The following is a 27,076-nucleotide window of genomic DNA, read 5'->3' as shown; positions in this document are numbered from 1 at the left end:
TTAGACCAGCATCCAGCAGTGTAGGCACGTTCCCTTCTGAGAGGGTACAGCATCTCCCATCCAACGATTTTGGGACATCATTTTGCCGATGATACAATACAATGGATAGCTAAAAGAAATGGAAGCTGTTATTTTTAACTGTCTTAATACCGAACCTGCAAAATACGTGTTGATTTTGTAACACATCACGACTGTTCCGTTTCCGAGAAGCGATCTTGATCACGTCATAGACACGCGTTTTGCGGTTTTGGTATTATGACTACTAAATGCCGTTATACTGGATGCTGTTATTGGATTGTGTGGATCGCTGGGAATGCTAACGAAATATTTGTGACTGATTCTAACGGTGTGAATTGTGTGTAGATTAAATCAGTTCGCCTTTTTGCGAACCTATTTGAAACGTAATGATACAGCTTGTAGATATTGGACGGATACCGGGTCGTTTTCTGCCATTTCGGACTCAAGTGAGTTTGTTCCAGTTGAAAAATATTCTTGTAAACTTTTCATCACTCATCTTGATCTCCGTTTGTTCACTGGGAAAGTTTCTTCGATCGTGCGTGATTTATTCTTCGGTGAGTTTTGCTTTTGCTCATTTTGAAACATAATTCCAGAAAGCATGTGCCGCAAAGTTCATTTCTAGATCAAATTGTTTCATTTTGATTCGTTATGATTGAATCGGAAGCGGTGCCGGTGGTGTAGTGGTAAGCGTGATTACCTCTCACCCCACCAGGCCTGAGTTCAATCTAAACCGGCGCCGCCAGGATGTTCTGAGGCATAATATCTCTGATCACGTCTTATAGTGGTGAACCAGCCTAGCGAGATATAGTACATCGAGATATTATCACGGTGAAATCATTATTTTTTTAAAAGCTGTCTACTTGATAGGACAATAGGTGGTTACGAGTCAACAATTTTAAGACGAAGTAGCACTCTACCCCATACGAATTTGAAATAATAAAAAATAGAGATTTACAAAGCCCGTGGAAGTGCTAAAAAAAGATATTGTATATTTGTATTGAATGTTCAGGTCTAACGCGACGCACGGATCCAAAATTCGATTTATCTCTCAGAAAAATTCAGTCTTGGTGAATTCATTGAATATTTAACTTTTTGCAGTCACAACATGCGTCCAACTAGATACAGTCTATAGTACCGGGACGATAACTCAATTTAGCTCTAATTCAACTTGAAGTCACTTATCCTATTTGGAATAGCGCGCAATCCGCCGTTCCAGTTGTCACAAACAGCGTAAAATCTTGACTTGCAAGCAAAAGGCATGGAATAGCAGAGAGAATAGCACAACATTATAAATGAAGACGCGGCTAGCAGCGGGATTCCTCCACATCAAACAGACGATTCTAATCAGTTGGCGTAATTTGTGCAAATCGCACAAGTACTACTCTGATTCATTGCTCGCAGAAACTTTGCTAATATCTTTGTGACTTTATGCCGCTCGGAAAAGAGGGTTACCCATTTGATAACATTTATCCAACCATCAAGAAATTGGTTCCGAATAAATGGTAACCAGCAAAAAGGTGACTTTCTACCGGCGACTAATTTATTAAAGCAATCATGGGCGAAACTTTTCTAATTAAGAGTCCAAAAGTCCCGACTCTCTGTCTGTGCTAGCACCAGACGGAGTAAATTCCTGTTCGCATTACTGCGGTGATCCGTAGAAGAAAAAAATAACAACGACTTTCAGCCAACAAAAACAAGCCTAGTCCTCCGTGGAAGTTACGGGCTCAGATTTTCACACACAAACATTACCGTATTACTCAGAACGACACCCAACGCTTCCGAACCATAAAAACCACAAACCAAGAAAGATAATGGGACACGAAATTCCAAGGAAAACAATTTAGGTTTGTCCGTGGCTATGCCAGCCAGGCGGTCTGGTTTGTGAATGCGACAGTTTGTCAAAAGTTGCTGACGGTAGGAAAATTTCTCCCAATTTATTTGATCTTGTTTTATGTAAGCGAAATGATACCTATGCCTTTTTGCATGTGACAATACACTTATTCTGTTCGGATTTTACTATATCCCAAATCGTACTTTACTTTTACCACAGACAAACAGACGTAACACTTAATTGTGTATCTTCGTTCACGCATTTAATGGTTGATTTGAATATTATCAGTTCCGCGAACTACTCGCCGCAGCGCTGGCATCGGATCACTTTGACGTTTCTATATATTCTATAGAACTTTATGCAATATTCTTTACGAGTTAGCAAGCAAGCTTGTTTTCCGCGAGAAGCCCGAGAGATGTCGTTACTGAGGTCCTATGTTTTGAGATACTATGTTTTCAAGAAAAACTTTTTCAAAGAGTTACGTCTGTTTGTCGGTGCTTTTACCCTCAAATTTATATATATATATTTTTTTTTATTTTCAAAGATGATGATTGTTGATATTTTCTTTCATTATGATCCGACAAAAAGCATGCATGCATATTTAGATGAAATTGTATACCTGCTGCCTTGATTTACACCAAACACGCGGAGAGTGCTTCAATGCGACATTCGACGTACAAACCTCCCAATTTGGATATTAAAAATGAGAATTATACACAATTTTATGCCTAAAACAAACTCACAGAAAAGTCCCAGTCTTCCGTTCCCTTTGCGATGTTAAATCCATCGTGCACGCACAATGAGAGTAACTCAGTAACTGAGTCGAATACGACTCAAAAGTGCATAAAGTGGGGTTACTCTGTGAGTGAGTTAGGAGAAACTTCTTGATGAAAAGGATAATCGAAAGCTATTTTACTCAGTCTATTAGTATACTTCACATTCACATTCAAGCAGTTTTTCCTGGAAATGTGAGGAAAAATTCACTCATTCACTGAGTAACGTAACATTGTGCAAAGTTGATTCGATTTCGACTCAGTTACTGAGCTACCCTGATTGGTCGTGTGTTTGGGAATGTTAAGGCGGTGTGAGAAAGTTTTCTGGAATCATTTTCCACCCAGCAACAAACTGGAAGCGAAGCTGTGAGTTAAATGGAAAATTGTTCCGTTGGTTGTGATTAGCTGCGGATATATCGCAGAGAAATTTGCGTTGTGGATCAGTGCAACTTACAGATAATTAAATTTACAAAAGTTTATCCTTTTGCTTGGCTACGTGGCTCTGTAGTTGGGAATGAATGAATGCAATGTCGTTAACTTCAAATTTTGAATTAGTTTGTGGATGTTTGTCTTCATTTTTGGTTATTACGTCTTAACCTTAACAGTGGCTTAGTGTTCTTCGAGCACTTTCATAGCTGTTAAAAGGTAGCTTTCAACCATTATACACACAAACTAAATTTCTCTGTAAGGTCCAATGTGAGGTTAGATTCATTACATCCTCTCCATATGTTTCATTACAAATTTAATGGCAGTTCAAGTTATAATCAAGTTGCAATGGATTACTGTTGCAGTGGTTGTGGGTAGTCGACGTCTACTTAGCTCAAAACCGAAAAAAAGTTTACAAAATAGGTAAAATACAGCAAACCAATCTGAAAAAAAAAGATTTTTACACGTATAAATGAGAGCAAAATTTCACAGAAAAGGTTAAATAACCGGTTTTAAAAAAAGGAGAATTTTTTCAGTCATATAGCTAGTTAAAAAAAATCAACGAATTCAGTATTTTTTATTAAAAACATAATGGTTATTCTTAAAAAAAAAACATAAATGAATATTGGAGAAGGGGCCCTGCACAGTGATTCCCCTTAGAACAAAAGTTGGCCAAAACCTCAAAATTGTTGCAAATAGGCAAAAAACAGTTGATATAGATGTTTTTTAGCTGTACGAAGAAAACTTGACAATCACGACGTCACAAAAAGGAGTATCGTAGAACCAAAACTAATGCACAATGGTCCCAAAGTCGTATTAAGGAAGACAAAAATGTTTGCGCCCAAACCGTCAGTTTTAGGTAAATGGTTTCTTAGGGAAAGTTGCTTTATGATTTTGTTCAATCTTTTTATGTTCGTAAAATTAGGGAGGTCCATAAAATTGGTGAATTAAAAATACAAACTTTTTTATTATTTGAGATAAACCAAAGCAGTGTTGTAAACAAATGTACAACAAACTTTGTTGAAGTCACAACGTTTTTATTTCTTATGGTTCGTGAGTTATGATTTTTTTTTAAACATGCAGGTTAGGGTGGCCACTAAAATCGGGTTTCTTTGAATATCTTTTCATGCATATTTTTGTCAAGCAACTATGTTACTATCTTTTTTTATTAGAAAGTTAAAGGTTTTTTTTCGAAAAAAATGCTTTTTTCAATTGTCAATATCTCAAAATGGAGCAAATCGATTTTCAAACATTTAATTTCATTGGAAACATCTTATTTTCTTAATATTTGGTAAAAAACTGCAAGAACTTTTTCTGTTTAAAGCATTTAATTTAATTAAAAATAATAATATGTTTCAGCAAAAACTAGCCATAACTTTTCAAATAAAAGAGATAACAACTTAGCAACAATATGCGTCATAAAAAGTTCTTAAAATGTCTAGAATAAAAATTTCACGAGAAATGAAGTTATAAAAAGATATTTAAAGAATGCCGGTTGTCTAGGGGCTATCCTGCTTATTTAAAAAAAGCATTACTCTTGAACCATAAGAGATAGTTATATGCTGCGAGTGTGTATGTGTGTGCGAGTGAGCTTGCTACAGTATACACCGCAGATTATATAACTTAGAAACGGATATTTTCCAAAGAACACTTTACTTATTATTCCTAATTTCAACATCTTTCGCAAAAAATTATTAAAATACCATTAACGTGTAAAAATCATAAAAAAAATATTGAAATAAGAAAATATCAACTTTAATTTTTGAGGTTTTGGCCAGCCAGAAACCACTGTGCCCTGGTCAGCCGTAGGATGCAACTTAGTCGAGATGCTCTCACAAGAGCGCTGGAAGGCATTGAAATCATTCTCATTTTTTTATTGAACACCCGTTATTAAAAATACACTGCACTTAAGTTGGTTGTCTTCGAACATTTGCGCTCCCAATTAACAAGTTCGACTCAAAGTTTGAAAAATACCAATTTTGAAATAGCTATCGTCTCTGATATACATAAAGGGTGTACCGTTAAAAATTCGCAAAAACAAGATTCATTCTCAAAATTCGAGTTTTTATCCGATTATGACCAATTTTTCAGGGAGTATAAAACAAAATTTAAATTAGTTTTGGCATCATTAATTTATTTTATTTCGCCTTTATATCCAAATGCGTGAACCTTGGCCTTAACCCCAGCCGCCATAAGGTTCTGCACGACCTCAGAATCGACAATTTTTTGCATATTAATCCATGCTTTCTTCATTTTTTTTCTACATTCTTCACCAGTTTAGGTCGTTTAAGAAGGTGCTCCTTCATTATGGCCCAGTATTTTCTATTGGGCGCAGTTCCAGAGTGTTGGGGGGGGGGGGGTCAAATATTTCGGCACGAAATCGACATCATTCGCCTTATACCACTCTAGCACGTCCTTCGTGTAGTGGCATGATGCCAAATTCGGCCAGAAAATCGTCGGACCGTCGTGAGCCTTCAGGAGAGGGAGAAACCGCTCTGAAGACACTCTTCCAAATACACCTGTCCATTCATGGTGCTTGCGGTAACGAAAGGTGTACTCCGCTTTCCGCAAGTACAAACCACTTGCCAAATTAAGAACTTCTTGGCGAACTTCGACATCTTCGACATGTTCTCGTGTGCAGTGTGGTTTCGTTAACTTCTGGTCGTACAACTTCCGGGCACAGTGTTTACTCGGCAGCAGCAACCATTTTGTGGTCCTCCTCATTGTTCTTCATCAGCAGTTCTTTCAGTCGATGCGTCGTCGACTTTGGAAAGCAAACGTTTCGTGATGATTGTGTGAGTGCTGACCACGTATTGCTTCCATTGCTGCTATGGAAGCGCTCTGACCCTCGTTGGCGAATCTGCCATACAATGAAACAACTGGAAGCGGCTCCCGTTCTGATGGAGGAGGCTTATTGGATAGCGGAACATAAAATGTTTATTGTGTTGTACCTTTTGACTGTAGTTTTAAGATTGGTGTTATTATATAGTGAACAAGAATCCTCGGCTCTGTAAAGTTAATTCGGTTGAGCCTTAACAAATGAATTGATAAACAAACAACCGACCGTATTCTGTTTATCGTCACGGTTTGGGGACTTCTGAACCTTAAACGTACGTAGTCCAGCTCGAGTTTTGATATTCTGCACGAAAGTCTTGCTCACATGCAACTTTTTAGCCACATCTCGAACTGAGACGTTCGGTTTCCGTTTAAAGGCCCCAACCACGCGTTTATAAAAGTTTTCGTTGACCTGATGGTTTTTTTTTCAAAATTGAATGGTTGGAAAAGACTGTTATTCAGTGCCTTAAAAAGCTTTTAATTTATATTACTGTTAAGCTTTCGGCTGATTAAAATCACCAGATTAAGATGCATAAAAACTGAACAATGCTTAACGTGGTATATGCACAGCAATTATTCATACTAAGGCTGAATTAAAATCGTTGAAACAACACTTGTTAAGCATCACATTGTTACCTGGGATCGTTATATTTTGGGCAGATTTATATTTTAAAGGCGCAGGTCAATATTTGGTGCGACTACTTAACTCAAATTTAAGGAACACACCACTGGACTGCAGCACACAAGCAAGTTTTCCGGAATGCATATTTTTATATAAAACCTCCACGCGATTTAATGTTTAGCTTCAATAAGGAGATTGTTAGTCAACTAGCTAGTACATCTCCAGCCTTTATGAGATGATGGTGAATTGATTGTCCAGAAGCAATGCGTTTCGGGAAACAAACTTTGTTCGAAAAATAAACTTACATAAAAATTACAAAATTATGTCAAAACCTTCCGGTGACCACATCACAGAATCTGTTCTTGTAATACACTGCCGTATTTCGAAAGACAAAAATGTTTGCGCTAAAACCGTTGGATTTAGGCATATGGTGTCTTGGGGAAAGTTTCTCCATATTTTTTGGCCAATCTTTTCATGTTAGTGATATTAGGTTGGTCCATTAAATTGATGAATTGAAAGCGCGAACTTTTTTATTGTTCGAGGTATACCAATGCAATGTTCTAAAAAGTTGCAGAACTTGATGGTTACAGCAACTTTCCGGAGATACCAAATTTCCTTGGTTCATAAGTTATGATTTTTTTAAACAAGCAGGTTAGATTGGCCCCTAAAAATTGGTTTTCTTTACTTTAAATTTATCGAACTTCTTAACGGAATCCCTTTATGAAGAGCTTTGAGTGGGTAGTTTTATTTCCTTTAAATTCCGTTATAATTGCTTATCTTTTGACAGATACGCGAATTTCGTCGAAGTGTTGAGTACTTGGCACTGATGAAGTCTGCAAGTAGTAGACGAATTACGTGTATCTGTCAATAGATAAGTAATTATAACGGAATTAAAAGGGAATAAACCAACACACACAAAGCTCTTGTTTTCTATGAATATCTTTTCATGCGTTCATTTCTCATAAACAGTTGTTTTAGACACTTTTCAATTGTCATTGTCTTTAAAAGGACAAACCGATTTTCAAACTTTTAATTCCATTCAAAAGATTGTTGTTTTGTACATGTATGGTGGGAAAACTGCGAGAGCGATTTTTGATTAAAGTATTTAATTTATTTATTTATTAAATTCATAATTAAAAGATAATTAAAGATAACCTTTATTCTAAGGATTACCTAAGCTTATATTATAAAACATCAAACATGGCCTACTGGGACTGTGTTACAAACCTTATTAAATATAACAATGATGTTGGTGATTCATAAATATTAAAACAAAGTGCAAGAATAAGTTTTATGATATTTATTGTTTAAATACCTAGTAAGTTTGATAAGTATCAATAGTTGGCAATAAAAAGTTTAAGAGCTTCTTCGGGTAGAGATTCAACAGTTTGATTATTCCTGTTTCTGTTCATCAACGATAAAACCGGAACAGATGTAAGTAACAATCGATTAAAAACATCCTCGATGTTGGCACTTTGGCTGAATTTGCGAGAATGTAACTCATGGAATTTCCTTATGGATTTGTTGCGTGTCTCTAAAGCTTCTTCACGCAACATCCCCACTGGAACAAAAGAGTGTTTGACAATCGCACTACCGTGGACCAGAATTTTGTGCGGGGTGAAGAGAGGGTGCCATTATCACTGCTTTATATGGACGCTAAGATTCAAATATACTGTGGTATGCTTTGGAATAATCTGTCCAAACCTCACCAAAAAATCGCTTTTTCACAAATATCTTTTCATGCATTAATTTCTTGCAAAAACTTTGTTAAAAACACTTTTAGAACTTTTGATGGCACACATTTTTGCAAAAGCAATCAAGATACTATATCCTTTATTTGAAGAGTGAAGGCCGTTTTTTTGCATAAAATTATGAATTAAAATAAAAAATAAATTAAATGCTTTATTTTTTTTTTTTATTTACTATAGTCACTTTAACGCTCTTGGGTCATTCGTGACTTGTTCGGGGGTGAGATTTGAACTCGTGACTTTGGCGTGAGAGGTATGGATGCTAAACACTACGCCGGGGTCGCCCCCTAAAAAAAATTCTTTAAACAAAAATTGCTCTCGCGGTTTTTGCACCGTAAATGAACAACAACAAGGATCTTTTGAATGGAATTAAAAGTATGAAAATCGGTTCGCTCCTTTTACAGACATTGACAATTGAAAAGTGCCATTTTTTTAAGATACCCGCCTTTAACTTTCCAATAAAAAGATAGCAACTTGGTTGCTTCTGCAAAAATATTTTTCATTCAAAACTCTAAAAGTGTCTAGAACATCGTTTTTACAAGAAATGAACGTATGAAAATATATTCATAGAAAACCAATTTTTCAGGGGCCACCCTAATCTGCTTGTTTAAAAAATCATAACTTATGAACTATAAGAGATGGAAATGTGGTGTCTCCCGCAAAGCTGCTGTAAATTAATTGATCTGCAACTTTTTAGAAGATTGCATTGGTCCATCTTCTTCTCTTCTTCTTCTTCGCATTTCAAGCTTATTGCATATCGCATATTAGCTTATTGCGTGCTCTCAACTTAGTGTTATAGATGCACTTCCACAGTTATTAATTGAGAGCTTTCGATGCCTGCACCATTTTTGCAATGGTATAATTGTGTGGCAAGTCCAATCATACTTCTATGCCCAGGGAAGTCGAAAAATTTTCCAACCCGAAAAATTCCTAGACCGGACCGGGAATTGAACCCAGCCACCTCCAGCATGGTCTTGCTTTGTAGCTGCGCCTTTACCGACTGAGCTAAGGGAGGCATTGGTCTATCTCAAACAATAAAAAAAGTTCGCATTTTAAATTCATCAATTTAATAGGCCACCCTTATTTCACTAACATGAAAAGCTTGGCAAAAAAATATGAAGAAACTTTTCCGCGCAAACATTTTTGTCTTCCTAAATACGGCTTTGGGACCATTGTGCACTGAAACCTCCGTTTACGAAGTCTTTTTTACCCAGTATTCAATTTACGTCCCTCTTTTTACGAAGTAAATCCCAAATAACGAGTTTTCTTTTTACGAAGTAAATCCTCTTGGATGTATTATTAAAATTATTTTTTTTTCTGTGTAGAATCTTAGATTTCGCAGTTGGGTGTATCGTTAGAAAATTATGTGACAAGCACAATGACACCTTATGTCCAGACAAATCGAAAAGCTTTACATCCCAAAAGTTCCCAGACCGGATCAGGAACCGAACACCACCACCATTTTGGTCTTGCATCAGTTCTTCAACTGATTGGTCTTAGATAGTTCACGAATGATTCTGAAATCAAATATGATTGAGTAATTTCCTGGATTCTATCAATATAAAACATTTAAATTTAATAATCCGTTTAGATAACCAGATATTTAACTCTCCAAATAATGCACACAATCGGATCGGATATCTATTTTAATAATAAAATGATTAATCTACCGTAACTCAATCAACAACGGCTTATAGTTTTAAGCGATGATTATAGATTTTTGTTGCATGAACTTGAAATATGCCGATGGAAAATCCATTAAAGCAAACCTTGGCAACATCAATAAACCTCCGCGGTAATTAACTATAAACTGTGCAGCTATGCCAGCAACAATAGTGACCACTTCTGATGTAACATTTTGTTTGCCTTGTATATCAAACAGCAACAAATTTCCACTGAAAATCATGCCAAATGGATACCATTTTCCCACGCAACTACGTACGCCGTGGATCACCGCTCTGGTGTGTCGTAATTTTTATTAAATGCATTCCGAAAATTTTACTCACACACATTTTGCTGTTTTCATTGGGTTCGCCTCCTGACTGAGGCAAATTTTCATAAATATTTATGCGCGGGATTTCTGGTGCTCCTCCTGCCTCTTGGACATCAAAGTGGCTACATATAAACCTCACATTACGGGCACAGTTTGGCTGGCTGACTCCGCTTGAGGCTGGTAGGATAATTATAATGGCTGCTACTACACAGCTCGCTTGGCTCTGGGAGTCGGATTTTCATTTATGTACTGTTATCACTGACCGATGCTTAAAGCCATACCTAGGTAATTTCATTACAAGTGGTGGGGCAAATATAATTGAATTATACTGCCCATTTTTTACAATTGCTGCAATGAAAAGTTTTGTTGGGATTTAATTTGGGACGAAAATAGCAGCCGAAACGCTGTAATTGGTGACGTTTTATTTCGTTACATTTGAGGGTCAACATTGTTTTTTGTCTTACGTCTGGCCAGGCACGGTGGAACAATCTGTGACTTGGTGAAATGGAGCACGTAAATAAGTTTATTTACGAGCGAACCGAGCATGACAGATGAGTGCCGGCCATTAGATTAAGGAGGTATTAATGGAATGGTGACATTAATATTTATGACCTGGAAAACATATATTTCATACAGGCACAGTGCGTTGGGTCTTTAGGCATTTCGAAGGGTATTTGTTTTCGATTTGTGAGGATTAGTGGAAGACAATTTAGGAGGGATATGATTTTTGTTCCATAAGTCTTAATAAAAAATCAACCGGTTATGAATCAGTATGACCATGCAGTTGAGGTACTTTTTCGAAACTGTCAACTATGGTGCATGGCTGAAATGCTAGATTTCCATCTCGGTCACTGTCGATCACAAAATTCCTCGAAAATTATCCATTAAAAAATGCATTATATTGTTTACCTGATACCACATATCATCCATTATATCATTATAGATTACACTTCCATCGGGCAACATTGTCACATGTGCAACAACCGTACTGATCTGTCCCTCTGTGAGATATAATATATACAATAATTGCAAGCTTCTCGAAGCCCACGCTCGTCGAAAAACATTGGATTTTTAATTGGATTTCCACTGGTTCATTCGCTTGACTCTGTCACCCTGAGTTAACGATCACGCACACGTGAGATTTTCCACAATTTAATTATTTTATAATACTTTCCACAACCACCCAGTCATATGCTTTCGATCACAAACGAACGATACACACGATAATTCACGGTCCCGTCACATGAATGCCTCTTCCCCAGCTCACACAAATGGAGCATGAGTTTCGTGACATATGTGAAAACGGTTCATCACCTGCAAACAAATGGTTTATTTATAATTGTTGACTTTTTTTTAAAACCTACCCGAACTGACGACTGTCATCGGTTTATCGGCAGTCAATGTTGCATTAGTTGCTGCTGGGCGGCAAAATCCATTCGATTCCGACTGATGATGGTGATGATGACGGTGGGCAACGAGCCGTGAAATGGACCAAATTGATTCAATCAGGTGGTGTCACATCTGAAAGCAAGTATCAAAGGGGAGAAGCGCAAAATGAAAATCGATAAGATGCATATGGCGGGCTGGGCAGCATTTGCAATAACTGGCAATATGTGATGGTCATCCGTATCGTAGAAATTGCAATTCTATTTTTAATATATTATATTGGATGATGTTCAGAAGCACACTTTACGATTTTTTTTCAACTTGGGATAAGTTTCTAAATATTAAACCGAAATGACTCTCATCATACCAAATTGTCAAGCAGGACTGGTGAGTTTTTTCATGGATGATTAAAAATAAACCAACAATATCTGTTGACCAGTTGACGAATAGATGAAAAAACCGACATTCTTCGATTTGCATAACACTTTGCAAAATTGTGTATTATGGACAATCATTAGGGTTTTTTTTTATATTGGCCACTTTGGATTTTTCAAATTTTCGGGTTTTCAAAATGGCGTCTTTGTCATTTTTTTAATAAATTGAAGCACGAAAATGTCACTACTGAACTTGAAACCACTTGTCCATGGGTTTAAATACTCCAAAAGTTTTAATTTTTCATGAGCATTATTAAAAAAAAATAAATGACATAGATTGAAGATATTCTTTTTGAGATATTTCAGTCTTAAACATTATTTTTGAATTTTTACTCAAAACGACATGCAACAACATTGCTGAGTATATTTTTCTTTAAAAGACTTAACTTTTTAAAACAACTATGTCTCAAAAATCATTTCAATCAGAAGTGACGTTTTCATGATACAATTTATTGAAAATGCTAAAGACACCAATTTGAAAAAAAAGTAGAAGGGTCTGTGCCTAGGGGCACGAGCGAAAGCTTGACGTAGGACCGCTAGTGGACGGAACAAATGTGAACATTTAGTTCTTTTAATTGATCAATCATCAATTATCTTAACTCTTTCCGTTTTTTATTTGTAAGCGTATCATATTTGTAGTATTTATTTCAAAGAGAAAGTTGATGAAGAGAATCCACGGGACTGTCAACTTGAGTATTTTCGATGCATCTACCCGACTTTAAAAGCTGTATTTTGATTTTTTTTTTTGTTATATATGAATTTTTAAGTTTTGTGCATTTTGGTATTAAAGTGTATTCAATTCACCCCTCACAGGATTTCCTTCCGAATTATATGAATGGGGCGGGGCGGAAAGTATCGTTTGTGCGGAATATGCAAAAAAGGAGGGACTTCGAAAGATTGAACTCGTGAGAGCTAATTTTCTCACAAATTTGATTATATTGGCTTTCTGGTGACTGAATATACACCCAAAGTGAATTATTCCCACTTCTCTCCAATTCTATATGGATTTTTAACACTTTCTACCGGCGTGTTCTGGTCCAGAACTTCTGGAAAATGGACGGACGATGATTAATCTCACCAATACATTCCACACCTTCTATAGAGACCAGGTTAAGCCTTGATAACTAGCTGCTTGTGGGAACTGATGACCTTGACAAATGTCCAAATAATACTCTTAACAAATTTATGGTGGTTCTGAAAAGGACCGTTTTGTAGTGATGGTTTAGTAATGCACGACGAGCTACTGATTCCAATCCTAGCCTAGCGGTGGGACTACCTCCTCCTTCTCTATGGTTGCTCATATGAGCTCTGCAGCTCGCTGCTTGGAGGCAGCCTTTCGTTGTTGTTGTTGCTGAAAGCACTCCTGCTGCTGCTACTGCTGCTACTACTGCTGCTGTTGGACTGGACACCACCACTTACGGTGATTGAAAGAGCACCGTTCAGTGGGACCGCATCGAATTCGATTTTTAAGTCGGTGTTAGGGAATGCGCTGTTTTCAGACATTCGGTGATAATTTTGATCACCATTGCAACAGTTGGACATTTGGTATTTTTCAATAGTGACCTATTGAAAATTAACTAAGTGTTCATTTAAGCAGATTGGTAGATAAATTTCCAATCGTTTGGCTTGTTTAGAATTAAAATCTATCTGCTATTGGTCGAAACCTGACCTCTTTTCGTAATGCTGTGCATTTTGATTTTTTGAAATTGCGTGGATTCTATAGATCCTGTGGAAATCCGTCTAGCCCTGATGTATGTGTTGGTAGAGGGAAAAATGTAAACTTTGTGGGAGACGATGTCTTAACACTCAAAAGCAATTTTGTGAAATATGAAGTAAAACAAATCCTAGCTAGTTCTGCTTGATGATTTTGTTTGATTTTATTTATTTGTAAAGTCGCCGGGAAACACCAGCTGGCGATTTGTTTTTTTTTTTATGATAACTCCTTACTTGAAAACAGGCAAAAACTCACAAACAGGCTGCTTTTTCATGGTATACAGTGTGATAATTCAATAATCAATAAATTATCTCAACATTTAGTGGCAAATCATTCATAAATTTTGGTAACGTACAAAAAATTCTAAAATCCAAATTAAATTTGATATGAAGCGCCGATTTAAACAATCTTTTTGACGTCACTACAAGGGTGATTGATTAAACGAAAGAAACGATTCGTGCGGAACGAAAGCCGAGGAAAAACTAATTGCTCCAATATATTCAGGCCTACAATCCCACACCTTCTATAGACAGGTTGAGCCTTGCTGCTTGCGGGAACTGATGACCTTGACCAATGTCCAAATAACACTCTTTAACAAAATTTTTGTGGCCCTGAAAAGGACCGTTTTGTAGTGATGGTTGAGTAATTCTGAGCTGGGTGTTCAACACGGATTAGACTGTCGAGCTGTATGTCGTTTGGAGCGAGAGTGACACGCTTGGCATAGATGACCGACCCGCAGCGACTCACGGAAGAGCTACTGATTCCGATCCATAACATAGCAGTGCAGCTTCTTCCTCCTTTGATGGTTGCTTATGTGGGCTCTGCAGCTCGCTGCTTGCGTGTGGTTCTGAGTATGGCTATGAGTGTGCAAAATATTACGCAATTCCATCCTCCCTATTTGCACGCGCCCGAGGATCGGAGGCGAATGCCAATTCGACTTGTTTCGTCTACTTACTACTCTCTGACGACTGTGCTGGGGAAGCAGCATATGCATGTAGGTAATTTGTGGATTTGTTAGTTAATTCGACGCTTTTGGACAATGCTGGACATTTACCAGTTTTTCAATAGTTTCTTGTTAAAAATCAACATTCGGAAGCATTGTTATGCGATGCGTAGCCATATTTTTGATCGATTGGTGATAAAATTATTGAAATTGGACTAGGGGCAGCTGAGTTATTAACGTTCAATATCTTTCTTAATTTGTTACATGTACCATTTTGGTTTTCACAAAGTGTACCCCCATATAGAAATCAAAGACGTAGTCCTACGTCAAAATGCAAGAACCAACATGGCGAATTTTTTTTTTTCAAAACTGTGAATGGAATTATGCAAACTGGAGAAGATCGAGGCACATTTTTACTTTTTTTTTCAATCCTATTTGGACTGTAACTGGTTTATTACAAAAGCATTAATGTAACTAAGTCCCTTCAAGCCCTGTGAAATCCGTCAGCCGCCTTCTTTTTCTTTTAGGCTATTTACGCTTCTGTAGTGCCAGCTCGCAACTGAGTGTTCTCCATGCACGTCCACAGTTATTAATTGATAGATTTTCAAGCCATCCAATGATTTAATTTGTATATTGTGTGGCAAGCACAATTATTCTCTATGCCCAGGAAGTCGAGAAAATTTCCAACCCGACAGATTACCTCACTGGACTGGTAATCAAACCCGCCACCACCTTGGTAATACCGTGCCACTACTGACTTGGCTATATGAGTCCTATGTAATTTATGTCATGCTTGTTACAAAAAAGGAAGCCATGTAATCCTTAACATCAGCTGCAGAACGTGACCCTTGGTTAGAGGCACACGAACGAGGGTTGAACAAATAACCCATTGAGGGGTGTGGATGGGTAGCAATTAACCTCACTCATTATCCTTTGTTAATCAAAATCAAAACGAACTTAAGCAGCTTATCATACGCGACAAATGGAGATACACACGGTAACTGGTAAGAACCAATTAACGAGTAAAATGTTATCCATGGTGAGGAGTGGCCTGATTTGTTAAAGAGGCTAATTTTTCCCATTTAATTATGTAAGGTTATCTTTGAATGGGTGAAATTTCACTGATTAATTGGTACTTTGAAGTTAGCGTGCATACATCATATAATAAACTAATCATAAGCTTATCAAAGGCCTCCCTTAGATCAGTCGGATAAGGCACAGCTTCAAAGCAAGGCCATGCTGTAGGCGGCTGAGTTCGATTCCCGGTTCGTTCTAGGAATTTTTCAGATTGTAAAATTTCTCGTTTCCCTGGGCATAGAGTATGATTGAATTTAAGCCACACAATTATACTAATGCAAAAATAGTACAGGCATCGAAAGCTCTCAATTAATAACTGTGGAAGTGCATCTAGAACACTAGGTTGAGAGCACGCAATAAGCTAATATGCTATATGCAATAATCTTGAAATGCGACGTGGAAGAAGAAGAAGCTTATCAAATCCTAAAAACCGTGATCCATGAAGCGAACAGAGCTACTACCAACCAGAACCAAAAAATAATGAAAAATTACCAGTATCCAAAGCTGCAACTTCCGATAACAGCTAGATACATTCCAAAGCAACCGCACCATTGAGCATTCAGCGGGTAGAGCTTAAATTTTTCCGGAAACTCAATTATTTACAACAAGAGCGGCAGTAGCAGGAAGCAGAAAGAGCCAAAATGGGCTTCAACGAGAGCCTGCGAAAGAACCGTCAATAGCGGAAAAGTGGATTTCCAGTTTTCGGAATTTCGAAACGAAAAGCGTCACCATTCGCGTAAATCATGGAATTTGAGCTCAAGTGGCTTCCTCTTATTCGTTTAGATATTTATTTTTCTTCTTATGCCTGTTTGAGAAAAGGCAGAATGCCTACAACTCAATTAGGACTATCATCAAAAAGTGGAATTGGTTTGTGATAATAGAAGAGCGAGTAAATTGATTAAATTTATGATTATGGCAGTGTACGTACTCTACAAAAAAAATGAGAACTGGCTGCAAATATGTAAATTGACCCCAACTGATCCCGAATCCCCTTGCGTATGTTATTCAAATGTTTGTCTGCTCTCAAGAAGCACACTCTGAGGCTGTTCCACGCCAAATGACGAAGAGATTTTATTTCTCCCTCTCGGAATTCCCTGAAGCCGGAATTCAGCCATCTAATCGGCACGTGTTATTTTTCAAAATGGCGTATCAAATGATTTTCAATAAATTAAAAGCACGAAAACGTCTCATTTAATGCAAATGTCATCTTAGAAAAAGTAGTAAAAAACTGGATTGCCTTTTAAGAAAAAAAATGTCTACTGAAAACATTATCTCAGATTATCGCCAAAAAATAAAGAAAAACTTTTAAAATCTCATATATTAAAAAAAAAGTACATTTAATTAATTTTAAGCTTAATCTTTCCAATTCAAAAAAGATCAGTTTTCTGAAATGTACACAATGAACACTTCAAAATTGACCAAAACCGTAGAATATCAACTATTAGAGAAATTTTAAAATTTATCGTAAAAATAAGTAAAAAAAAATGTTGAAATCCCAAATATCTTAAACGGACCTTGTCCATTTTAAAATTAATAAAATCTTATAAGAAATGCAAACTTTTAGAAAATTTAAAACCAGAGGCACATTAAAACTGATAACCAACATCCGATTGCATCCGATTAGAAACTTTTTGTAGGTACGTATTTTTGTGTAATTTTTACAGAAAATATGTCAAATTGTCTCTTGCATGTTTTTTGAATATAAATTTAAAATAAAAAACTTAATAAAAATTAATAAAATTACCAAATACATATTGATTAACGATTTTTTTTAAATTTTTACATGACAATAATTTTAATTTTTTAAATTTAAATTTTAATTTTTTTTAAAGTTTACATTTTTTAAGATTTTTTTTTACGTAGAACTACGTCTTTGTCGACTATACTGGGGTGCAAATCAAAAAATAAGTGTGGTGAAATAGTGTTAGGTTTTGTACTCCCGGTACTCCCATTGCAAGACGAGAGCGGATTCCCCCACTTTTCACTCCAGTGAAGGATGTTGCCAAGCTGGGTGCCGAACTGGCAAAACACAAGCTGCTGCCTCACCTCAAGCTTTGCAGCATCGGTACCAAAATCATGTGCTCCAGCCTGGAGGAGTTCAATCAAATAGGATGTTTCCTGAAGGACAACAACGTGGACTTATTCACGCATGATCAGACATCGAGCAAGCCACTGAAGGTGGTTTTGCGTGGATTACCGTCGTTCGAGGCTGCTGCGGTGAAATCCGAGCTGGAGCGGCTTGGGCTCCAACCTGAGGCCGTGTTCCAGATGAACAGGCGTCCCAACCAAAACACCAGCTTCCGTGATCAGTTTTTCCTGGTGCATTTCACGAAGGGAACCACCAGTCTTGCGGCTCTGAGATCCAAAATTCGGGACCTGTTTCAGCTCATCATCAGTTGGGAGCATTACAAACCCCAACATCGTGATGTAACGCAGTGTATGAACTGCCTCTCTTATGGCCATGGCACCAAAAACTGCCACATGAAGACAAACTGCGGCAAGTGTGCTGGAACTCACTCAACTGCGTCCTGTGAGCAAGTCGATGACATCGAGCCAACGTGTGTCAACTGCGGTGGAAACCACCAAGCCTCCAATCGCGGATGTCCCAAGCGAGTGGATTTCATTAATATCCGTCGGAAGGCCACAATCAACAACCAGCTCGTTCGCCTTCGTAATCATCGTACGCCTCCTGTACTAACGGATGTCCAGTACCCAGCTCTCCAGCCCTGTCGACATGTTCCGAACCTAGCCCCGCTTCCGCTCAACAACCAACAAGCCAATCCTGCGAGTATCCAAATGGTTCCCAACAGTCGGACAGTTCAGCATCGTCTCGCTGTTGCTGCGGCCCAGTCAATTCCAGGTTCATCCACCGGCCCTGGTTTATCATACGCTGGTGCTGTCTCAGGTGAATCTTTCGACGATTCTCCGTTCACCTCGGAGGAACTTGTGACGCTCGTGGCCGAGGTCATTATCATCATGCGTACCTGCAAGACTCGATCTGAACAGCTTCATGCTGCCTTGTCACTCGTCACCAAGTATGGACCGTGAAGCTATAAAAATTGCAAATTGGAACGCTTGTTCACTGACGAACAAGCATAGAGAGCTACTCGATTTCCTCAACACCAAGGAGGTTGACATTGCTATCATCACCGAGACGCATTTGAAGCCCTGATTTTCGGCTCGTCATACTTGATCGCACCTGGGAGGAGTGGCCATCGCTGCAAGACGGAACATCAGTTGCAGGCTGCTACCAAACTTCCAGCTGAAAACAATTGAAGCCATCGGAGTGGAGGTGAGCACATCAATTGGCCCAATCACCATCATCGCGGCCTACTGCCCCAAGCAAACCAACATCAGGGACAGGTCGTCAGTGGTCCCCCGGAAAGACATCATCAAACTCACCCCGAGGAGCGGGAGCTTTATCAGACTCTCCCACCCGGTTGAGTCGGTCTGGGGTCCATGCGACCATCGACATCTTCGTAAGCAACATGGGACACAACATCTCGCAACCTGTGGCATTCCAGGAGCTGAACTCGGACCACTACCCGGTGGTGGCCAAAGTTGGATCCTTGGTAAACCGATTCGAAGCTTCCCGGCGCAACTACCATCGAGTCAACTGGGCGCAATATCAACACAGCGTCGACACAACCATAGACTACGATGTCCGACCGGGGACGTCCGAAGATGTTGACCGGTGCCTACAAACCATCGAGGAGGCGCTACCAAAGATCTCATTAGACTCCGTAACACCATTCGTAGGCAGTACCAGCGTACTGGCCTGCCTAACTTGAAGACCAATTGTAATCGATTAACAAAGATCATTCAGGCCAGGATGGTGGATCTCAGAAATAACGATTTTGCTAGTAAGATCCGCTCTCTCCCAGATTGTGCTAAACCCTTCTGGAAACTTACAAAAATTCTTAAAAACAAGCCTAGGCCCATGCCATCACTGACCCCACTAGATCGTCCCGGCGACCCAGTTGTTCATCTGATAACTCCTGAAGAAAAGGCTGCCACGATAGGTCAACACTTCGTCAGCTCCCATAATCTCGGACAAAACATCGTCAGGCCTCATGAATCTGAGGTTGCTGAAAATGCAACCAATGTTCTTCAGATTACTAACATTTTTCCAGAGGAATCCGAGATTACGGCTGACGAACTGTTGGCCTATATCAAATCATCTAAAAACATAAAGCCCCAGGTTTCGATAACATCCTGAATCTGGAACTCAAACACTTGAGTTCCAGATTCTACAACCATCTAGCACTGATTTTTAATCAGTGCCTCAGACTTGGCTACTTCCCCTCGTGTTGGAAGTCAGCTAAAGGCATACCCATCCGGAAACCTGGGAAGGATCCGTCCTCTCCTTCAAGTTATCGACCAATCAGCCTTCTCTCAGGGTTATCAAAACTGTTCGAAAGAGCATTGTACCACCGGCTCCTAACATCTGCCGATGAAAACCACTTGTTACTCGAGAAACAGTTTGGTTTTCGGAAAGGTCGTTCGACCGTCCACCAGCTGACTCGAGTAACAAACATTCTCAGACGGGACAAGTCTGTTTCGAAAACATCTGCCATGGCATTGTTGGACGTTGAAAAAGCGTTCAACAATGTCTGGCATGATGGATTGGTGTTCAAATTGCAGCACTATGGTCTTCCAATCTTCTTAGTGAAGATAATTAAGAACAATTTATCGAACAGGACGTTCCGAGTCTCTCTAAATGGCATCACATCGGATTCTTTCAACATCGGTGCCGTGGTTCCACAAGGAAGTATCCTTGGCCCCATCCTATTCAACCTGTTCACCTCCGATATGCCGGCTCTCCCTGATGGTGGATCGTTGTCTCTGTTCGCAGATGACACATCCATCGTCTACAAGGGTAGGGTCATCGGAGCTCTGACTGCCAAACTTCAGAGAGGCCTAGACGTCCTGTCTGAATGCTTCAACAGCTGGAAGATCCGTATCAACGCGGCAAAGACCCAGGTCATTATCTTTCCACACTCTAAATCTCCCAGACTTGTTCCGTCGGAGAATAACAAGATCTGCCTGAACGGCACAGTGGTGGAATGGTCCAAAGAGGTCGTGTACCCCGGGCTAACACTAGATTATATTGAGGTGCAAATCAACAAAAAATGTGTGACGAAATAGTGTCAGTTCCTATTGTAGTCGATGTTGAATTTAGTTCACATTGATCACAGCAAAATAGATCAACATTGATCAACATTGATCAACGCTATGTAGTTATATAGGAAAATTCTGTCAATTCTTACACATTGCATTAAATTTAAATACATTATCTCATGCGCAAGATGAACGGTGCTAACATGAATTGTTGTGACTTTTGAACCATAACGGAAACATTGAAATACTTGAAAAATTTAAGATAAAGTATAATAGTCGAAAATGCATAACATACATCAATTGTTCAGATCGATCTAATTTCAGGAAAATAGTGGAAACCTACGGAAAGTTCCAGAAATTTCTGGGAAGCCCCAATAACTCCACCAAAGTTATGAATTTTCAGGAAAACTTGAGAACTTCACACATGTTCAGAGAAATTCAAGAAAATTTCAGAAATGTAATAGAAGTTCAGAAAACTTTAGCAAATATCCAAGAACTTCTGGAAGGTTTCATGAACATTATGCAAATGAGGGAGCATTTTAAATTAAGTGCCGTTAAGCTTCAGGGAAGTTTCAAGATTTGGGACAACTTCAGGGAAGATCATTGCAGTTCCATTAGTTTCAGGAAAATTGCTGCAAATTTTGAGAGGTATCCATATGTTCAAGAAATTGAGATATCTTAAGCAGCTCCTACACCTGTACCCTTCCTATCGACCCTACCCATGGACCGGATCTAGATAACGTCGTAAATGTTATCCAGGAGCAAGAATTGAACCCAGCCACCTCCAGCATGGTCTTGCTTTGTAGCTGCGCTTTTAGCGACTAATCTAAGAGAGGCCCCATAAAGAAGAACGATAAGGAATTCTTAGGATATTTCTGTTACATTCAGAGCAGTATCAGAGCTTCAGGAGAATTTAAGAATTTTATAGAAGTTCCAAGTACTTCAGGGATGATCAGAAAACCCCAGTTACCCGAGTTACAATAATTGTAATATGATTATATTACATTCAATTTAAACACTTTCCTTTCGCTACATTTTCAACTCTATCATTCCATTAGTTACCAAACTCTTAACTTCCTCTATTGATGGTACATTACCATCCAGGCAATAAATGTAGAACCATTCCGTCCATCTCTCGGTTCCCGATCCGTTCCCATTCGATTGTTATCGATATCGAGCTATTTTTTCATTGGAAAAGTTTTCGCACTCACCCTTTTGGCTGAAACAAACTAGCAATGGTTGTTTTTCCTGTCAAATAAATTAGATTGCTGGTCTCGACCAAACACTTTTTTGCTTGCCCTCCTACGGTTTCTAATTCCGTTCGCAAAACCCATTCAAGAATGAACCCGCGGAGCACTCGTTCCAAAGGCGCCGTTTGTCGATGAGATTTTATTTATGAACTTTCGTTCCTTGCCAAGTCATACTGCTCACGTTTCCTCGAGTCAAGTTGGAAAGGAACTTCCACTGGTAATTATAGAGCTCCCAGTGCAGTTAAGGAAGGAAAACAAGTAATGAATTAAGGCATCTTAATCAGTTCGGCGTACGTTGAGCTATTTAGAGCTAGGAGCGAGAAAGTTTTCAGCACTCTTTTGCTGTGGATCTTTTTTTTCACTGTGTGAATTTGAATGATGAAACTTTCAACCTGGAGAACGGGTGGCAATAGGGCGGAAGCCATTTCTAATTGTGACCCAATAAATTCTGATAAGTGGGGTGTAATGATGAAACTTTGGAAAGAACATAAATTGCGGGCTCACTTGAAGTGGAATGGATTTCGCTGTGTAATACAGGCAAACATTAATTGTCGTATGCAATATTGTTTCCGGTTACATGGTGCACGAGTTTGATTGAACGCATACGCTACTGTTCGGTAGAATACTCAAATTGTAGCTACACTACTTTCATGGAATATGTTATCCGTCTCATAAATAGAATACTAAGTTCTAGATGCTTAATGCATCAGTCTAAACTTCATCAACCCGTTCCAACCACCATCAAGACGAATGTCTTCCGTGGATGGAAAACTGTGTCCCAGATTCGCAAATAGTACACTCAATCATGGAAAGTGCAAATAGATGGCCAAAGTTCCATCTTCCATCTGTCAGCAGAAAATGGTACAACTATGTAGGATACGTACCCCAGAACCACGTTCGTTTCATATAAGAGTAGAACAATTGCACTAACTACCCCGACAATTTCTTGTACCGCTCGGTGAAGGGAACAAGGAAAAGCGAAGTACAATTTAGTAGGTACAAACTTCCTTCAACAGACGCTAGCAAAGACCCATCTCAGAGGTGGTGATGGATCATGACCGGACAGCGGAGTGCAATAAATGGAGCAGGAGGAGGAGGAGGAAGAGGGGGTTGAATAAATATTTGCTGTTCGTCAGATTCCATGTACTGCTGGATGCTGCACCATCCACCTTCCGCATAGTCAAGCAAACCAATAAACGCAGCAACAGCAGCAAGCTCAGCAGCAAAGTGCGAAGAGTGATGAAAGATGCGATGGAAATTGATGTTGATGATGATTTACAGAAAGACGAATCAAGATTCACAGCTGGATTTCCCAGCGGGATCTCCCGCACTCTAGGTACTGATCCACTGGAAATAATCCAAGGTCCGGGAACAGGAAAGGATGTGATGGAAAAAATGGTTGAAGGGCTGACACGAACGCTAGGCTAGAATCAAACATGGGTGTGCCGAGTGTCTTGCCGTTAGCTGTCGTCGAATTTCTGGTGTGGGTCAGTAGTGATTGAAATAGTCAAGGTGGGTGGGCGAGGAGGTTTTGATGAGACAGAAATTATCGTTTTCCTAGAGAGAAGCTGATTGTTTCTTTGTTTTTGCCCTACGGGTGCTTAACTTGATGTCAACAAAGCACTGATCAACAATGTGATCCTGATTGGACTGCATTCCTTGACGGTAGCTGTTTAGTCATAATTGATGCTGATTAAATCAATCTTTGTATTGTTTTTGTATAATAAAATTCTTTCTCTACAATCTTATAAAAATATCTATTAGAATGCAGATGAATTTTTAATTGCACTACTGAACGGCTGACCTCTGGAAAGCTATGTTAAATCGTAATGAACTGGATTTTACGGTGCGAAAAGAAAACAAGATAGCAACAGATTAAGAAAAAGTCGAACAAATAACCTGTCCAGCGGTGCGCAGGTGCTGTAGTGGTATCGTAAGGACGTGGCCGGTGTCGTTTTTGACCTTAAAAGTAAGAATTTACCGGATTTTGCATACTGAGAATGGATTGCTAATCATAAGGGCTAAAAAATTACTACCTGAATGGAGCATGGTAGTTACCTCCGGTCCTAACATCACGTCTCCACGAGTCATATGAGTACAAACGACTACCAGCTGAAACATGGACACAGCTGTGAGGCGTAGCTTGGGCAATGATGTTAATCTGACAATAGCAAAGTGAGGAGGTGCGGTGTGGAGTTAAACGAAATACTTCGCCAACCCGAGCGTCTACCACGTTAACTACGCTTCGTTGTAGTTTCAAAAGAATCGTGTAGACTTCATGCCTGGGCTTTCTTTGCCAACCTACGGTCTTAACCCGTAGGAGTAAGAAATACTTATTACTTTGTTCAGAGTAGTCGATTGGCCAAGATCGGAGAACCTCCGGTTGGGTCGAGCTCAGAACGAATAATCCTCTGCGTATATTTCAGCGTTTCTTATTTATAGGGGTTATCGAATACAGTTTTCCTATGAGACAGCTGGGGCGACATCAATAAATGCATCCTTTGCAGTTTTACAAAATTGGGTTTTTTCGCCTAATAAACATAAAGCACTGCGGCCGGTACGGGTTTCGCTGTGCGAGGTAAAAAGTGGTAACGAGTAGAGAGACTGAAGTAGAGACACAGAAGGTGTGCTTCTTTAAGCGTAATTATAATTTGCTGCCTGTGGGATATGTATGTAAATTAGCTATGGGTTTGTTCTCATACTACACACGGAGGACAGAGACCAACAGACAAAAGATTACGAGCTGATTTTACGGCAAGGACTTTAGCGTAAAACAAAGAACGTCGCTAGAACTATTCCACAGCCACAGACACTAATGAGCAAAGGCGGGCGCACACTTTTTGCCTGTAGATTTGAAGACATACTTCAAATCTCCGCGTATATCGTACGGGTTAGGCAAAACGTGTGCGTTTGACTTTGTACTGTCGCATTAATGGCCCTTCTCTCATTTTCAACTTCATATTTTCATACTGTCCTACTCTAACGGAACTATCTACCTACTCTATTCATGTTAAATAGCATTTCCAACCAACTCTGAAAGAACAAGAATTGGAACTAGATGCACATGAGGATCCAGTGGAGGTGCCAAGGTGTTTTTATCCTAGGCAAAAGGCAAGCTTCAAATTCGTTATTATTTTCGTCGTTGGCAGTAATATTCGTATATTTTAAATTAACCATCGACCGTAGAAAATACATGAATTATCGCGAATCTCAATCGTTCGTTACATACCAAAAGAGAACTTTATCGATGATCCTGGAGAAATCGTTTTTAATTACTGAGCAGAAAATCATGGGTTTAATCCCAAGCTCTCCATCACGGCTATTAAAATGCATGATCTCTAAACAAAATGAATATTTTCTTTCGATAGTCGGCTATCGAGAGATTAAATGAGCAACACATAAACAATATATACTTTTGGTTGCATCGCCAGCTTGAGGCAAATCCTATCCGAATACCCTACGCAATCTCCCAACTCAGTAGCCCCTATGAGGGTGTCGCTAAGTCAGTGGCTTCTCGTTAAGTAAGTACTACATCAACATCTCCTTCTCTATCCCTAGTTATGGTAAAGATGGGCGTGGAATCAATGTTTACTCCCAGCATTATTCCTGAAAGTAGTATGACTGAGAATTTCAAAAGAGTCGTGAATGTCGCTAGTATCCAATCTACGAAGTATATCATAACAACGCTAACGCTAACGTTGCTAATAATCCATTCCCAAGATGTTTATGCAAATTTTGCTAGATCTGGTGAGTAACGGAGCAGCAACTACTGAATTTTATGGTCGTCAATGTTCATGTTCAATTTACTTCTAAATTATAATAATAATAAATAATAACAATCAGAAATAGAAAATGTTGTATTCAACTGAGAAATCGGACCCGCGAGACCATTTTCCGCATGTCAAAAAATTCTACAGTTTTCATGGCAAAACCCAAAAGTTTCATGAAATGCCGTACAATTCAGCATACCCTTATCACATAATTGCCCTCAACACTCCGCAAGTTATCGGAACATTTCCGAAATTCTCGTAATATTCCATAGCTCTTCAGAGCTCTTTGAAAGTTTAGGAAATTTTCCTGAAATTAATAGGACTGCTCTGAAGTTCTCTGATCATCCTCAAAGTACTCGCAACTTCCCTGAATTCAATGATTTTTATGTATTGCTTTATTTTATTTGGCACAATTGAATGAACTTTTCAGTGTCGAGATTTCTTATTCAATAAACAGTAAATCTGACAACTATAGTCAACAGGTACAACACAAAAAACACTTTATGACACTAGCCAATAAACTTCTTGCATTAGAACAGAATTCACTTCCAGTGGTTTCCAGATATGGAAATATTTCCAAAGGTGGAAATGGCGCTTCTATTTGCTTCCAAGATCGACAGTAAAAGAATCGACCGAGTAAACTGCAGATGATGAACAATGAAATATGCTGCAGATTTCCTTTAATAATCTAAAAAAAAAATCTTGAAATAAATTGAGCTGATTCTCCGATCTATCCTGACTTGTTCAGAGATTCCCAGAAGTTATGTAACATCCTAGTATTGTCCTGAAATAAATGGAACTGTCCTGAAAACCTCCAAATGGAACTTCTGTGATGTTTCCGTAATATTTCTTATATTTTCTAAAGTTCTCAGGAGTTCTCTGGACTTTCATGAAATTCCCAGAGCTTCAATAGGTTCCTCGAAGTTTCAAAGAAATTAATGGAACCGTCTTGAATAAACCTTGTCGAATAGGCTACATATGTGTATTGAAGAAATTTTAATATATTTTTTTCAATTGGCCAACCCCTAGGTTTGTGCCTTTAGGTGAGAAAATCACTCTGAAAATTTCAGCTCATTCAGATGTAACAAGGGCTGGCACTTCTGGGTTAAAGGTTATATGGGGATTGAAATGTATG

General features: G+C 38.8%; 1 protein-coding gene across 2 annotated transcripts in view; it reads right to left on the bottom strand.

Moving 5' to 3' along the window:
- Dh31-R (Diuretic hormone 31 Receptor) overlaps positions 1-27,076 on the bottom strand; it is a 237,958-nt gene that overhangs the window by 117,708 nt on the left and 93,174 nt on the right. For both annotated transcript variants that reach the window (XM_065222322.1, XM_065222329.1), the window contains exon 3: positions 11,611-11,767. The gene's annotated coding sequence lies outside the window, so the exon portion shown is untranslated. The remainder of the gene's footprint in view (positions 1-11,610; positions 11,768-27,076) is intronic.

The sequence above is a fragment of the Ochlerotatus camptorhynchus genome, unplaced genomic scaffold, assembly GCF_037179485.1.
Source record: "Ochlerotatus camptorhynchus isolate MF236.1 unplaced genomic scaffold, CSIRO-AGI_Acam_v1.1 ptg000014l, whole genome shotgun sequence".
Classification (NCBI taxonomy): Eukaryota; Metazoa; Arthropoda; class Insecta; order Diptera; family Culicidae; genus Ochlerotatus; species Ochlerotatus camptorhynchus.
The sequence above is the reverse complement of the archived record's forward strand: the minus strand, read 5'-3'. Positions and strand labels throughout refer to the sequence as shown.